Here is a 15,767-nt window from a genome sequence, read left to right on the forward strand (position 1 = left end):
GTAGGATTGTCATCCATAGAAGTGCCACCCGGCCTGTTATTTATATTGGGAGTAGATTCCATTTTACTAGTAAACATTTAACTTTTTAGCCCAGGGGAACGTAGTTTAAACTACATAGCTCTTCCACTTGACACATATATCTCCAGATATCTCTTTTCCCGGGAGTTATATACTAGTCTAAAGTTTGGCACTAGAGTGTCAACCGAGCAGTTACATAGCAGAAATTCTGTCTTGGCCCTATTTATTATGAACCCACCTATCGCCTAATATTCTGAAAAAATCCTAATATTTCCTCCTGGGTATTCTCCATGGGTATTAGAAATAAAACAATGTCATCGGCATAGAGTTTTATATTGGTCATGCCCTGTAAAGGCGCAGTATATGGTGCTATTTACTTAATGGCTATTGCCAGGCGTTCTATAAATAGGGCAAATACAATTGGGGATATGGAGCACCCTTTCTTTGTGCTCCTACTTATTCTGCAGGTACCCACATTCCTAGACTAATGTTATTTGTGCCTGCAAGCCCTTACATAAACTTCTTACTATTTGTATAAATCTTTCTAGAAAGCCAAATCTAGCAAGGATTTAAAAAAGTCAGTCCCAGGACACCAAGTCAAAAGTTTTCTCAGCATCTAAAAACCACACCTGCGCCTCTGTTGTTGTTCTTATTAAAATAATCCAATGCTTCTATTTAAAATGTTGTATGAGCTGAGATTTGTCTCCAGGTTACGAAGACACATTGATCATTTGGATCAATGATCCCACAATTTTATTGAGCCTGTTGGTAAAAAGCTTTGTAAAAATCTTATAATCAACGTTAAGAAGACTTATTGGTCCATAGGAGTTGATATTTTCCCTGTTTTTATCCTTCTTTAAGATGCTAACTACCACCACTGTGTGGAAGGAGGCCAGAGGTATACACCTTTTTAGTATGTAATTAGCAAGATTAAGGAGTTGTGCATTCAAAATTGGGGCGAACCTCTTGTATAGTTCTACTGCCAATTCATCCTCGCTTTACAGTTAGCCATTGAACTCATCGCTGGTTCTATTTCTTCAATAGTGAATTTTGCTGTTATTGTTCCTCTATACTCACTGCTTACGGAAGGAATTGGTAGTTTGTCTAGAAAGGTTACAATATGGTCAGGCAGTGTTTGTTGGTCTGTCTGGTAAATTTGCTTATAGAGTCTAAGAAAAGTCTCCCCAATGTCCGAGGACCTAATTAATTGTGCCTTGTATTCCTCATCTCTCAGAGATACAAGTCTATTTTGGACTGTTTCTCTTTTGCCTGCCACGCAAGTAATCTCCCTTTGTATTCGCTCTCCTCATACGTCTTTTGGAGATATACCACATTCGCCTTGTCATCTAGTTGATAATAATATTCCTGCATTCCTAATTTCGCTTGTAACAGCTCTTGTTTTGTTGCTGGGTTTCTACCTTTATTGTACTCTCTGTTTGCTTGTGCAAGCCTTAACTCGATTCCTAGTTTTTTTTCCTTTTTGTGCCTTTGTTGGGGGATTTCTTTAGATGTAATTATCCCTTGTGGTGTAGCCTTAAAGGTGTCCAACACTGTGCTTATCGAGGCGGTGTCTATAAAAAAGGTACTAATTTTCTTTGCTACCTCTGTGCACCAGGCCTCTCTTTTTAAGTACATTTTATTAAAATACCACCCCCTAGGCATTTCTTCTGGTCCTGCCCTGGCTATTGCCATTTTACCTAATGCGTGGCCTTAAAAGTCATTAGAAATGTAATCATGTGTGCTCATTGTGAGACCATGCGAGACCAGGAAGAAGTCTATCCTGGAAGCTGTGCTATATTTTGCAGAGAAACATGAAAAGACGTTTCCCTAGATTTCTGAGGTGCCGCGGATCTAAATCTAAAATTCCCTTTTCACAACTGGTCACAGCGATAGCCACTTAAGGCTTGTTTTGTTTTCGAGCACTCTTGGAAATGTCACTTGATGGATGCTGAAGAAAGTTGGAATCACTCCCCCATATGATAGGGCTAGGGATGCTGGTTAGGGCCTGTTTAAGCTGGAGTATGGGTAGAGGGTTATGAAGGATTGGTGCATAGATTGTGGCTAAGGTAAGATTTAACTGATTCATCCTTCCGTGCTCAAAAACCCATCTACCCCCTGGGTCCGTCTGCATGACTTTTACTTGAAATTGCACGTTTTTACCTACGTATATTCCCACCCCCCTCTATGCTCACCACTACCGATTGATGAACATTGGAAGCCGGCCAATTCCTGGAGGATCTTTTCGCATCCAATGAATTCCTGAAGTGGGTTTCTTGTAAGAGTATAGCGTCCGGGTTATGGCTTCTGAGACAGCATCCTATTGCCTGAGCTTTGCATTTATTATTCAGTCCATTACCATTAAAGGAGAGTACTGTGAAGTCTTTTCTACCTATTGCCTACTAGTAACTAAGCTAAAAATGGCTCATGCTGTTCTAAAAATCAAATGCTGTAAAGATGTACTGCCCGACCTCTAACAAAGTGCTATTTGCAAACCTGGCTTCTTAGTGTATCTAAAATCTTTTCAAGTACGTGCCACAGCAGCTGGGATAGAGCTCGTGTTAGGCAGGAGTGTACCTAAAAATATGTAAAGTGATTTGTAAACAAAAGGATACACCAACATCCCGTCCCTCCTCCCGACCTCCCCATATTGCTAGTTCCCCCCCAACCACCTCATGTTGTGTCCTCTCTTCTGGGCCACGCACCCCGACTGTTGCGGCAGTTTGTTCCCATCCTAATGAGGCAAACACATCTCATCACTCCACTTTTCTGGGTTTCATCGAGGTGAGTGTCTTCAATACTGAGGCCATCCAGGAGAGGCATTTTCTGTGTTCTCCCTTGCAGACTCTGTGCTCTCCATCTCTTCCGGGTTCTTCTGGCCAAAACCCTGATCCTCGTCTTCCTTACTTTGGGGTAAGACTGTGAGCGGGTCTCACAACTGTGTAATGACAATCTATATGTGTCCCACATTTGCAGTGATATGTGTTTTCACACAATAGTCACTATATGTATACTGATGCATGTGGGGCAACTTTCACTGCAGTTTTTAATTTTACTTTGACAGAATTCCTCTCAGGATACCCTTTCCTGATGGCAATTTCTTTTTTATTGGTTTAAAGAAATTCTCTTATCTAGAGTGTGACACAGGTCCACCTACCCACTGATAATCTCGTACCAAAGGTTTTGGTAAGATAGGAGCCCACATTTCTTTCATCCTGATGAATGCCGCGGACCCTTTGGGCCATAAGGGCAGAAACATGTCGCTGAGCTTCACCACTACGGTGATGGGGTACTAATTCCCCTTCTCCACCACTTCCATTTTAATATCGAGTAGTTGCCATTTGAATAAATGTATTTTTGGCAATTACACAGATCTGTAACTATCACTTACTGTCACAGGCCCCCACTTAGATTTAGAAGTGCCTCCCAGTCTCCAGGTGTAGGCCCGCTCTCTATCAAACCAGGGGGGATATGCACAAGGACTTAACTCCAATTTATCTCCACCTTAACGCATCAAAAGTGGAGATAGATTTAACACCCCATTCACAAGCTGGTTCAAACTGTAGACATGGCCTGTATTCCCGCGATAACGGCCCCAAAATTTATATCCACGGTGGACACCACCACCTAAACCTAAGGAGATGCAGAGAAGGCTTCCTGTGCAAAAACACATGAAAAATCCACAACACCACTTTCACAATGAACTGCCAGATCTGCGATGCGAGTCAAAACCACGCAATAGGCAGCAGTAGCAGCAGGTATTAAACACTTGCCTCCTGCAGGTGTAACGCAGATGACTACCTGCAGTAGACATTGGAGCCCCGCACACAGCCACACCCGAAGACCAAACAATGCTTTGCTTTACCATTCACATCTGTCCAGGACCTCTTGTGTTGCTTCATTGTCCTCCCCTGCCATGCGACGGCATTCACATGGTCCGAGGTGGTGTGCCATCGTTGCCTCTTTGTTGCCAATGACAAGTTGGAGGTGACGTACAGTTGGCGGTGTTGTTTTGGCTCATCCGTGGTGATAATCGGGGTTTGCTGGTGACTGTACCCCGTCTTCCTCTTCCTCTTCTCATTCGCCTTCCACGGGCCCTGTATTCCTCGGTGTTCCTCCGTGGGGATTGTGGGGTTCATGTTGTCCTCTGCAGTGGGTCAAGGTGCTTCCGTGGAACTCCGCAGTTGATGTCGTTTTTAGTGGCATTTTCCCTCTGCTGTTCTTGTGCTTTTTCCCGCATTACGCGTGGGTATTGCTAGCCTTTTGCTGGTTGTCACTGTTTTGTTATCGCGATTGGGCACATTGCATATTTTTACGTGTTGTGGTTTGTGTTTTTATCTCCATCGTGGTGGTTGTATTGCCGACATTGGCCGCGTTTTCGGCAGGCTATCGCATGATACCGTTGTGCTGTGAATTCCACATTAACACAGGGTTATTTTCCCACAATAGGCTGCGATGTGTAAAGGTGCGTTAGCATTTTTTGGTGATGTTTAGCACATTCTTGTGAATATACCCCCAAGGTTTTAGAGAGCGAGGACTGCCGATGATGAAGCATGATGACCTCATCCTCCCTGATTTCAATTAGGGTGGTCTACAGATGATAACAGGCTCCCTTCTTCTGCATTGCCTTTGTGGTGGTGGTGGTGGTGGATGGTGTGTGGGTGGTGGTTGTCTCCTTGCAACTCTCAGCTGCAAAATGAGCAATTCCATGATGTATCTGTGGTTGCCACACTGTTCTGTCTGGCTTCATTTTATGTACCAATGTCAGTACATCATTTCCTACACATGGGTTTCACATTGCAAAAATGTTTATGCTAGCTGACCTCTGAGCCTATCAAGCTGGCAATGCATCACTTTGCTAAATTCTCGCATATATCTATGCATCTGTTTTACAATGGAAATTATGATGGAATGCCTACCTTGTATGTTTTAATACTTACGTGACGCAGTCGGTTCTGACGCAGCATCCTTTTGATGCAAGACACCTATAAGTGACGCACCCTCCAAGATACGTCACTTTGTAAATATGGAGTACTGACAGCGCCGCCAATGCTTTAAAAAAGGTTTGACTCATTGGCAACACAAGCTCTTTTTATATAAGCCCAACAGTTCAAAATAAAACCCTGGGGTATTTGAACAATCTGACTTCAAGCTACTGTTGAAGAACCTGGGCCCAGATTAATCATGATGCTATGCAACGCAAAGCAGAAGCCAATTTGCTGTGCAATGCTGTGTGACAGAGAGAGGGCAGGAATGCACCATGTCTGTCAAGGTATGCTTATTCCTCTCCTCACTCCTCTCATTGCGCTGGCACACTCACTTCAGCCTTTCGCCAATGCAGAGACCCTTGTATCGTGGTGCAAGGGTGCCTGTGTTACAGTCAGGATTCTTTTTCTGCAGGAAGGAGATCCTCCCTGGAGGAAAAAAATCCTTATAGTCATTTTCCTATTTCTAAGAGTGAATGCAGCACACGTAGGAAAAGGAAACAGCAAGGAGAACGAAAGATATTTCTCCTTGTTGGATATCTATTGATTCTGACGCACTCCTCGTTCTACCAGTGTTGGTAAATCTGGGAATACATCAGAATACATGAGTGGATGCGTGGAAACACCCGTGTCCACACATGTAACACCTTTGCAGTGGGGTGTAAAGAAAGACTGCAATTTGTGCAGCCTTTCATTACAACAGATTTACAAAGACAAGCAAGGTTTCTCTGCGTGGCATGGTAAATCTCATTCTAGGATTTGCGTCACCCTTGATGAGAAAGAACCTACAAAAGTGATATTATGAGACAGAAAGTGTGCTGCAAGTTAGAAATATATCTAACGGGCGCCTGTTCCTTATATATAGTCTGCTTAATATGAACATAAAGTGCTTCACTGCCATCCAAGGGGCATATTTACAATAACTGGCGCATCCCTGCAAATCAGCAGGGATGCGTCAGTTATTGTGCGTCACAGCTCCGCCATCATGGATGCGCTGCATTTACAATGCGGCCACCATGGTGCAAAACCGGCACAGATGCGTGACGCATCTGTGCCTAAAAGTGACGCATTGCTGGAGTTGCGTCGCAAGCGCGACACAGCTCCAGCAATGCTCCGGGTGCCCTATCTAGTTAATGCTGCGTCAATCCTTACGCCTGCTTCAGGCAGGCACAGGGTTTTGATGCAGCATGGGCCTAAAAGTGACTGAGTGAAATCTTGTAGATTTCACTCAGCCACTTTTAGGAGGCGTTCCGGCGCCGGAACGCCCCCCCCTGCACAGGAACGCCTACATGTGGCGCAGGGCATTACAACGTGACGCATCTCTCAGATGCGTCACGTTGTAAGTACCGCCGCACCATGGAGCAGGATTTGCACCGCCGCTGTGTCACAAAAGTGACGCAACGGCAGCGTAAATGAGGCGCAAGGGACTTGTACATCTGCCCCCAAGTTTCTATTCGAAAAACATCTGTTGTGTTGCTTATATTTTCTAGGTTCTAGCAAGGTTAGATGAAGGCAGCATGGTTTTGAAAGCAGAAAAGGTATGAAGACACTGTTGTGCCTTTATAGAGCAGAAAGCGATATCTTTATTACAAAATATTCAAGTTATTACTGTACTGTCTGTTGTCGTAATATCAGTTTTAGCTTGGTCGCAAAACCAGAAAAATGTATTCTGTTAACAGGGAACAATATGGATTAAAACTAGACAGTCCACTGAATAAGGAGACTAGCCAAGTTCCATAATTTTATAATTACTCCCCTAATTTTGCATAATTTTAGAAATGACCAGCTGTTAGTGAGCTTTACCTGTTACAATTTCTAGCTTTATATTTTGGAGGACAAAGAAAAATCCTAATGTCTCTCAAGTAGAATGCGTCTCGTCCTCTTTCATGTTTTTATTACTGTCAGTACCTTTGTAAATATTGTACATTTGAAATGGGGCATAAACTGTATGTTAGCTCAATGTTAAGTGTTCAGCAGGCCACTTTGAGTTATGTAGCATTTTCACATTGATAATTAGAAACCTGGAATTACGACACCACGGGATTTCCAATTCTGGGATTTTTAAATCAGTGTGCCAGTAACACCCATACCATCCGAATATGGACTTCCTGTTCCCTTAGAATGAGGGCCCCAGTGCTGCTCAAAATGCCCATGTAGTTTTTGCTCCCACAAAGTTTTCCTAGTGTTAACTTGGAGGAATTTGCTTAGACAACTATGGGGTAGATTAGGATCGCGGACTGACTTGAGTCCGTCCGCGACCCCAGAGGAGGAGGGAACGTCCGCATGGGCTGCGGCGTTCCCTCCGTTCAGATTGGGATGTGACCGCCAGGGTGGCGGTCACATCCTCTATATTTAACATTGCGACGGGTGCAGCTTTAGGCTGCACCCGCCGCAATGTTAAAAATCCATGCATCGCATTTGTGTGCGCAAAGCGGCAGGCCCCGCGCGGTGCCTGCTGCTTTGTGCACGCAAATGCAGGGGGGTACCATAGGTACCCCCCATGTGCACCCCCCACGCCCCCTTCACCCAGAGGGCCCGCAACGGACCCCCAAAGTGAAGGTCCGTATGCTTTTCCACGGCGGAAAAGCTGCCGCGGAAAAGCATACATTTTACACTATCCTAATATGGCTGGCGGTGTCTGATAGACACCGCCAGCAATGTTAAAGCTTTTCCACCGCGGTCGGAAGGCGTCCGCGGCGGAAAAGCTGCGGACAGATTTCAAGACCCACTGCCATCCTAATATGGCGGTGGGTCTTTTGAGGCTCCGCAGCGGTTTTCCCGCATCCTCCGGGCCGGCGGTGGCTTCCGCCGGCCCGGAGGATGCGGGAAAACCGCGATCCTAATCTAGCCCTAGGTGCGAAGCTGAATACTGTCTGACTGTGCACTTCCTTTGACACTGTCATCATGTATTTCTTATTTCTCCCCTTTTTATCTTCAATGTATTGTCTCTTCACTTTAAAGCGCCACACGGTCCATGTGCTTAGATCCGAGCTATACAAATATACTTAACAAACAATTAAAATACATTTTTAAAAAACGTGAAACAGCCTACAGTAATACGATAGCTCAAAATCAATAGGCAGTTTGTGCAGATACACACAAGATTGGGCTGTTCGAGAACGTATCTTACACTTTTGAGTAATTTACATATGTAATTTACTCTTACAATGTTGAGTACTTTACACTTAGATTTTGTTATAAGCCAAACGTAGTAATCTTACAAAAAAGCGTGAGAGTTAATATCACTTGTAAAGTACTCAAAAGTGTAAGCTTACCTTTCCGAATAGCCCCTGCGCCTTGTGAATAGCCTAAAGGCCCTTCCAATTTTGTACATACATGTAAATTACATTCTTTCCAAACAGTAGTAAATTTACTCAAAAGTGTAAATTACTTAATAAATGTAAGCTGCCTTTGTGAATCAGAATCACAGTTTTTTGATTGTCCTATAAAACGTGCTATTCAGAGCCAACACATGAGCTGCAGCTTATTATGTCATTGTGTATCCGATATGCTTTAATTCATCTGGTAAAATGTAAAAAAAAGGCTGAGAAAGAAACATATACATTTTTCAAATGTGCCCAAAATACAGATTTTAGGAACGGGGGTCCTTTGTACATCTCCAGACTTAGGAGTTACACATACTATCAAATGATACAAAAGTTTTTTTGTAAAATTGGTACTTTCTTGCCTGTTGGCTTACATTTAGAAGACAAAAATGGAAAGAAATGTAATTGGTAAAAACAATTTCTACTGTATTGTGCATTTCCACACCGCTCCGATACAAACAATGCCCCACTTGGCTGGGTGGGCCTATCGTCCATGACAAGAAAGGCTTCAAAATGCAACGTGAAGGCATCTAAAGCCTAATTTAAAATTTTCTGGCGTAGGCCAGCACCTCAAGCCTTCCTGCTGAACTGCCCTAACAGCCAAAAGGAAAAGTGTAGGACTGTGCCGTATCTATCAGATGCAGAGCATTCCTGTCCTTTCTCCCTGCGCAGGTGTTCAAAGAGCTGCCATGCACCTATGCAGGCACCCTTGCTCCATGGTGCACAGGTGACTGGGTTGTAGAAAGTATTGTTTTTTTGCAGGAAGTGACACCTTCCTTCACAAACGTAATCAATGGAGGTGATTTCTTGAAAGAGAAAAAAATGAAGAGATACAATGTTATTTCTTCCTGTTGCGCATGGCGTGAAAGGAAACCAATTATATTTTCCTTGTCAGAATTTACATGCAAACCTAAAAATTAGCTACATTTACATATTCTCCTCACAATTCTCAGATGGAAAGTTCCAGAATCTGCCAGTGGTGCTGACATCTACGGGGACGGGGTGCATGTGAGAACAAATAAAATAAAACAAATAAATAACACTTACCAGTTCTCCTCACCGAACATCTTCTTTCTAGAACTGCAGCCCGGCCATCAGGACACTCCCTTGACAAATCCTGACAATTCTCTCATGCTGCATGAGAGCAGCGCACTGATTGGAGGGAGCCATCTGACTCAGCAATCCACTAAGCTCACGAGGTCGTCTGCACTTGCTCTAAAACAGCTGTCTTAAAACAGTTGGGCTTGAGATGTTTAAAGTGTGCATGTGTGGGTGGCCATTGCAAGACAGCCGGCCAAAAAGACATGCACATTTTAAACAGCGCACACACAGGCCACCCTCCTCCTTGTTGCTGTCACCCAGCAGGCCTCACCCCATTCTGACAATCTGTCTGGGACAGGGAATGGAAAGTGTTCACATCGGAGGCTTTGGCGGTAATTTAAGTGGGGCGATGCTCCTCTACTACAACAGAGGAGCCACCCCTGGAATCTAAAGAAATTCCTACCATCCAGAATTCCCACACTTGCTACATCCGGGAAGGGGCATTACTCCTGCCTTTGACTGGGACAAGGATCCGACTATTTACTGGGTGTAAGGGATCTGAGAGTTTGGGAATACCCACAGACAATCAGTCAAAAAGGATACAAGGGGAAAAAAGGCTATATAGGGCAGTCCCCCACTCAACAAATCTGAAACAGGAAGCCCTATTCAGCCTGCATGTTGTGAATCTCAGACACCATAACTCAAGGGGCCATACCTCATATTGGCTCACCAAGCGGCCAGATCAAGCCAATGCTGCGTTACAGGTCCGGACATGCCTTAAGACATACAAACACTGATGTGCACAGGGTTAGTATATGATGTCCACTAATGTAAGTGGGAACCCTACAATGGTCCAGATAACCCTATGGTGATTTAAGAGGTCTTAGACAACCTTAGAAAGCTCGCTAAGTGGTAGCTGTGGAGAGCGGCTTTCACTGAAGGACTGGGCTATTTAAGACCCAGCGGTGCCAGGGAACAACACCTATAACCTTCGTGGGATACCTGTTTCGGCGCACAAGTGACAGAGACACGGGAGGCTTCCTTCGGCGTCAAAGATCAGAGTTTATTACTGCAGGGAGGCAAAAGTCACTAGAAGTACAACAGCGTGTAGGTTCTACGAGTCTGCTTCAACTTGCATATGTGAGTCGCTCTCTTTTATACAGGATTTTGCCATTGCACAACATGTGAACAAAAGGTTACAACCCAGTTCCCACAATAAACCTCAAAAAGGGTCGCTTTCATGCTTTCAGAACTCCGGAATATAATCACAGTAACATTACCCGTCCCCAACTGTAAAAGCACATCTTCCCATCGTTAGGCACATTCCACTTGAGTTGTAAATGAGCAAGAGTAAAGGGACAAGAACAGCTGCTAGGAAGTCAGGCACTCCTAAAGAAAAGAGTGTGGGGGTAATATTGAAAACATGATCATAGGATCAAAGAGCTTGATCCCAGCGCATGCACGGCTGAAACAATAGGCCGGTACGGCATGATTACCCTCAAGCTGAGCCATTTGCCTCTGCAGTGTCATTCCTCCGGTCATAAAGGAGCATGAAAGGAATATGCGTCTTCCGTATGTCTTGGGAACTAAAAGTTCATGGTGCGGACACTTGCCTGTTCACTGACTACGTGAGGGCAAGGAACAAAATGGATGCCGTATCTAAAATGGAACCCACGGGTTCAGATGTAGAAACACGTGAATACGGCGAACCAAGCCAGGTAGTGTAGTGAAAACGCGTACACTTACCGAGATCGCCATTTACGGTTCATAGATTCCACATTCGTCCATATTCGGCAATGCCCAAAACACCGTAACGATTTTCACGGAACCTCAGACGCTCCTTTTGCCCTCATGTAGGCAAGCACTAGTCGAAATCAGAATCGATCTCGATATTCATCAGATCGTTCAGGTGTTGCTGGAACATTATTCTATCCATCAATGCCTCTCTGGAAACAGTCGGCCTTCTTATACACGTTGTAGCACAAAGGCCACATAAGGCAGGACCACACTGTACACAAAGACAACACGTGAACAGGAACGTCACAACAACCCCTATAACCATCAGAATCTTCCTACCCCAGGTCGACATCAGGCCCCAAAACCATCCTAGAAGCGTCCAATCTCCCTCGTCCACGTGTATGGACTCCGAGATTTTGTGCAACTTGGAGATGGCTTGATAAACCGTTGGAGCGTTATCAGGTATGAATATGCAGCAGCTCAAATGGATGACCTTACACACACCTCCTCTATCCGCTAGAACAATGTCGAGAACCATACGGTTCTGTAACGTCATAAGCCTATCCGCTTGAAGCTCTGCTGTCAAATTACCAAGGGCACTTGCGGTTATGTTAGCAGTTGACTCTACTACACGGGTTAACTGTCTCAGGTTTCTGCTATTAACCATAGGGCCCCAGAACGGTAGGAAACCCTTAAAGAAGTCTCCTGCTTCTTGACCGGCAGTATCTTCTTTGCTAATAACACCTCTCTCAACTCTGGCTCTGTGATAATCTGAGGCAACAGTGAAGGTCGGAGGCAAGAGATTTGCAATATAGCAGATACCCGAGAAATCATGAGGTAACCACGTATATGCTCGATCATAACATACAAAATAGGTACCCATGGCAGTTAAGAAGACAGGGGAAGAGAGCATCGGTAGAACGTAAGTATCCACACAAGCACTCTTCCCAAGCTGGGCTCCTGGATTTCGTCCACGACCTTGCAGACAAAAGTGGCCTAGGTGAGGTACAATCCAGATTGGAGATGAGCTTTTAAGCTGCCTATCACCCACTGATATACTATACTCAGCCTCACTAAGGTACTTATAGGTTTGCACCTCCTCTTCTGGGATAAGTGACGTATCGAAGATATCTATATCTAGATCGGCAATAGCTATCATAAGAGACTTGTGATACGGGCCAGGACCAAGGTTTGCTGAGCGTGGCTCTCGATGGGCGTAGGAATCTAGTGCACTACGGAACATGGTTTGGAATGCCCGAGCTGACCCTTGGGGACTGTACAGAAGCACAAAATACGGGATACCCCTGTCCATGGTGTGTGGCATTAGTCCACACACCCAACAATTTGTAGTATTTACCACCATCTGATGCTGGTGCAGAAGTTGTACAAAAGAATTGTTTCGAAATTCCGCACGTCTGACTTGCTCATGTTGGGGCAGTATGTGGAAAGAATGTGGAGAAACAGTAGAGACGAATTTTAGATCATTAGAAGGAGAGGTAGGCAAAGCAGAAGGCAGTAATGTTTGAAAACCATAATATACTCCACTCACCAGCAGCATAGAAACAGTTAGGAACAACATGAAAACCTGTAACAAAAAACATTTTGTACGCAATACCCTATCTAATGCAGATCTTTGCGCCGGCATTTTCTCTCTTTTCGACAGCTTAGAAAATTCCATCCTCTAACGACCGTCCGCGACGTTCTTGACGCACTTCGTTCTGTGTAGCGATCATCAATTCCCAGGAGTTCCCAGAAATTGACAAAAGAAACCGACCTAGTGTCGATAACTGCTAACCAGAAGAAAGTACCCGCACGGCCCTACGGCCAACCCGGATGATAGGTTCTAGATAAATTGAATCATTCAATTTATTATAAGGTTCTTGGCTGCACGAAAAAGGAAAAAGGTACACCATATAAAATGTCCACAATGTTCAGAGTTACTGCGTGATCCAAAAACAAAAATTATTTTATTAGTCTTTTGTGCGTGGGCGAAAAAAGTATCGGCTGCTCCCAGGGCGTGTCTGATCTTCAAACAGTGAATTGGATGGCAAATGAGTGTTCGATTGTTCAGATAATTGTTCAGCACTTGAAGTTTTCAAGGTAGAGGGAAAGGAAATTGTTTGAGGGGAATCAACAAGGGTGTCAGATATGGGCTGAGCTTCGCTGAACGGGACAAAGCATTGTGGGGCGTCGGTCTCGGACGAAGAAAAACCTTTACGTATCCAGGTGTCTGGCGGCAGAGGAAGCGGAACCCTCTTGGTGTGGGTGGCATGCACCCAGTTTTTCCGTCCCTCCAGTCGAACCGCCGTCCTCGTCGCCAGTAGCACCTGGAAAGGTCCCACAAATCTCGGCTCAAGATTCCGTTTTCGTCCGAAGTTTCTGGTGAGGACCCAGTCCCCCGGTTGTAGCCGATGACCAGGACCCTCAGTTTGTGGCGGTAGAGCCTCAAAGACCTGTTGATGAATTAAACTCAATTTAGCAGTCAGATCATATAGGTAATCTATTAACATTGGATATTCAATTCTATCAAATTCTTTAGGTCTCGGGACTCCCCAAATATTAGCAGGGCGGCCGAACACAATCTCATATGGGCTAAGCCCTACTCGAGAGTGCACAGTTGCCCTGGTCGATAAGAGAGCTAGAGGCAAAGCATCTGGCCATGATAAACCAGTTGTTGCCTGAATTTTTGCAAGTTTCAGTTTCAGGGTGCCATTGTATCCTTCCACCAAACCCGCTGACTGAGGATGATTAGCACTATGAAATTTCTGCACTATACCTAAACCACGACACACACTCTTCGTCACACTTCCCACAAACTCACTTCCGTTGTCCGACCATACAATCCGAGGCATGCCGTATCTGGGGAAATACTCTTTGAGCAGAATTTTTGCTGTGGATAGGGCAGTATTATCCTTAAGGGGGTAAGCCTCAATCCATCTGGAGAAGGCACATACTACAACCAAAACATATTTCAAATTGTTGCATCTCTCCATATGGATGAAGTCCAACTGGATAACTTCGAAAGGGCATGTAGGAGGGGCAAAATGACCAGGTGGAGTGGGAGTGCCCTTACCGGGATTATACATCAAACACACCATACAATTCTTAACCACTCTCTCTGCACATTTAGTGATACCATCATTCTTCCATACAGGAGACAACAACTTGCATATGCCCTTTGCGCTTATGTGTGCTGGACCATGAGCCATTGTAACAACAGCGAGCACATATGCATCCGGTAACATCCATCTCTGCTTTTCTGACAAATCAACCCAACATCCATTTTCATCCAACTTCCCCGTGCTCTCTTTCCATTTAGTCTTTTCCATCTCAGTGGCCTCATTCTGTATTCCCTTCACACTTTCAACTGTGTCTTCACACATACTAGTCTCCGTTGGCCATCTCACTGAACTCGTAACATACATTCGATTTGTCAGATCTTTAGCTGTCTCCTTAGCAATCTCGTCTGAAAACGCATTACCACGACCAACATCATCCGTCACTTTCCGATGCGCACTACATTTGATTATTGCCACCTGTTTAGGCAATGTAAGTGCATCTAGAAGGTCGTTCACAAGCTGACCATGCTGAATCTTCGTGCCATGCGACGTTAAGAATCCTCTTTCTCTCCACAATCGCCCAAAACTGTGCGCCACACCAAAAGCATACTGGCTGTCGGTAAACACATTCACCCGTTTTCCTCTGGACAACACACACGCTCTTGTCAAGGCGATCAGCTCAGCAGCCTGAGCCGAATTCTGACTCAATCTTGCAGTTTCTACAACCGTACTCAATGTCACTACAGCATACGCAGTCGTCACATCACCATTCGGCAACTTAAAACAGGAACCATCCACATACAAAGTACCATCGGGATCTACCAATGGAGTATCTTTCAGGTCAATACGACCCTTTGTTTCCTCCTCAGTTCTCAGATAACAGTCATGTGGTGCTTCACCACTTGACTCCATGTTGATCGGCAACAATGTTGCTGGGTTCAACACATTACATCGTTTGATGCGTATGTGACTAGCCAGTAACGTCAACTCATACCCAGACAACCTTGCGCTCGTCAAATGTTGAGTTTTCGTTCGGTTCAAGAGAGTGTCAACTGCATGCGGAACCATCCCCGTAAGCATATTATCCATGACCAGACCTGCGGACTGTCGAATGGACGCTGCGGCTGCCGCTGTTGCTCTTAAGCAACTCGGCAAAGCTCTGGCTACTGGGTCTAAGGTCGAAGAAAAATATGCGCATGGGCGCTGTTTGTCACCAAATTGTTGCGCCAGAACACTCAACGCACAACCATTCCTCTCGTGAACGTACAGTGTAAACGGCTTACTGTAATCAGGAGTACCTAACACAGGAGCCGAACACAACGCATCACGTAATTCAGAGAAACTTTTCTGACACTCTTCAGTCCATGGCAAAGGAGTCGGAACTTCCTTGCACGTGAGGGCTAACAATGGTTTCGCCAATAGTGAAAAATTTGGGATCCATTGTCTGCAGTATGACGTAATACCTAGAAAGGCACGTACATCTCTCTGAGTTTTAGGCACAGTCATTCGAGAAATCGCTGCAATTCTCATGTAGGTAGCGCAATAGTGATACTGTAGCCGTTTTGCAAATAGCCTCCGTATCAGCTGCCACTAATAGGTCGTCA

Source organism: Lissotriton helveticus, chromosome 11, assembly GCF_964261635.1.
Source record: "Lissotriton helveticus chromosome 11, aLisHel1.1, whole genome shotgun sequence".
In the NCBI taxonomy this organism is placed as follows: Eukaryota; Metazoa; Chordata; class Amphibia; order Caudata; family Salamandridae; genus Lissotriton; species Lissotriton helveticus.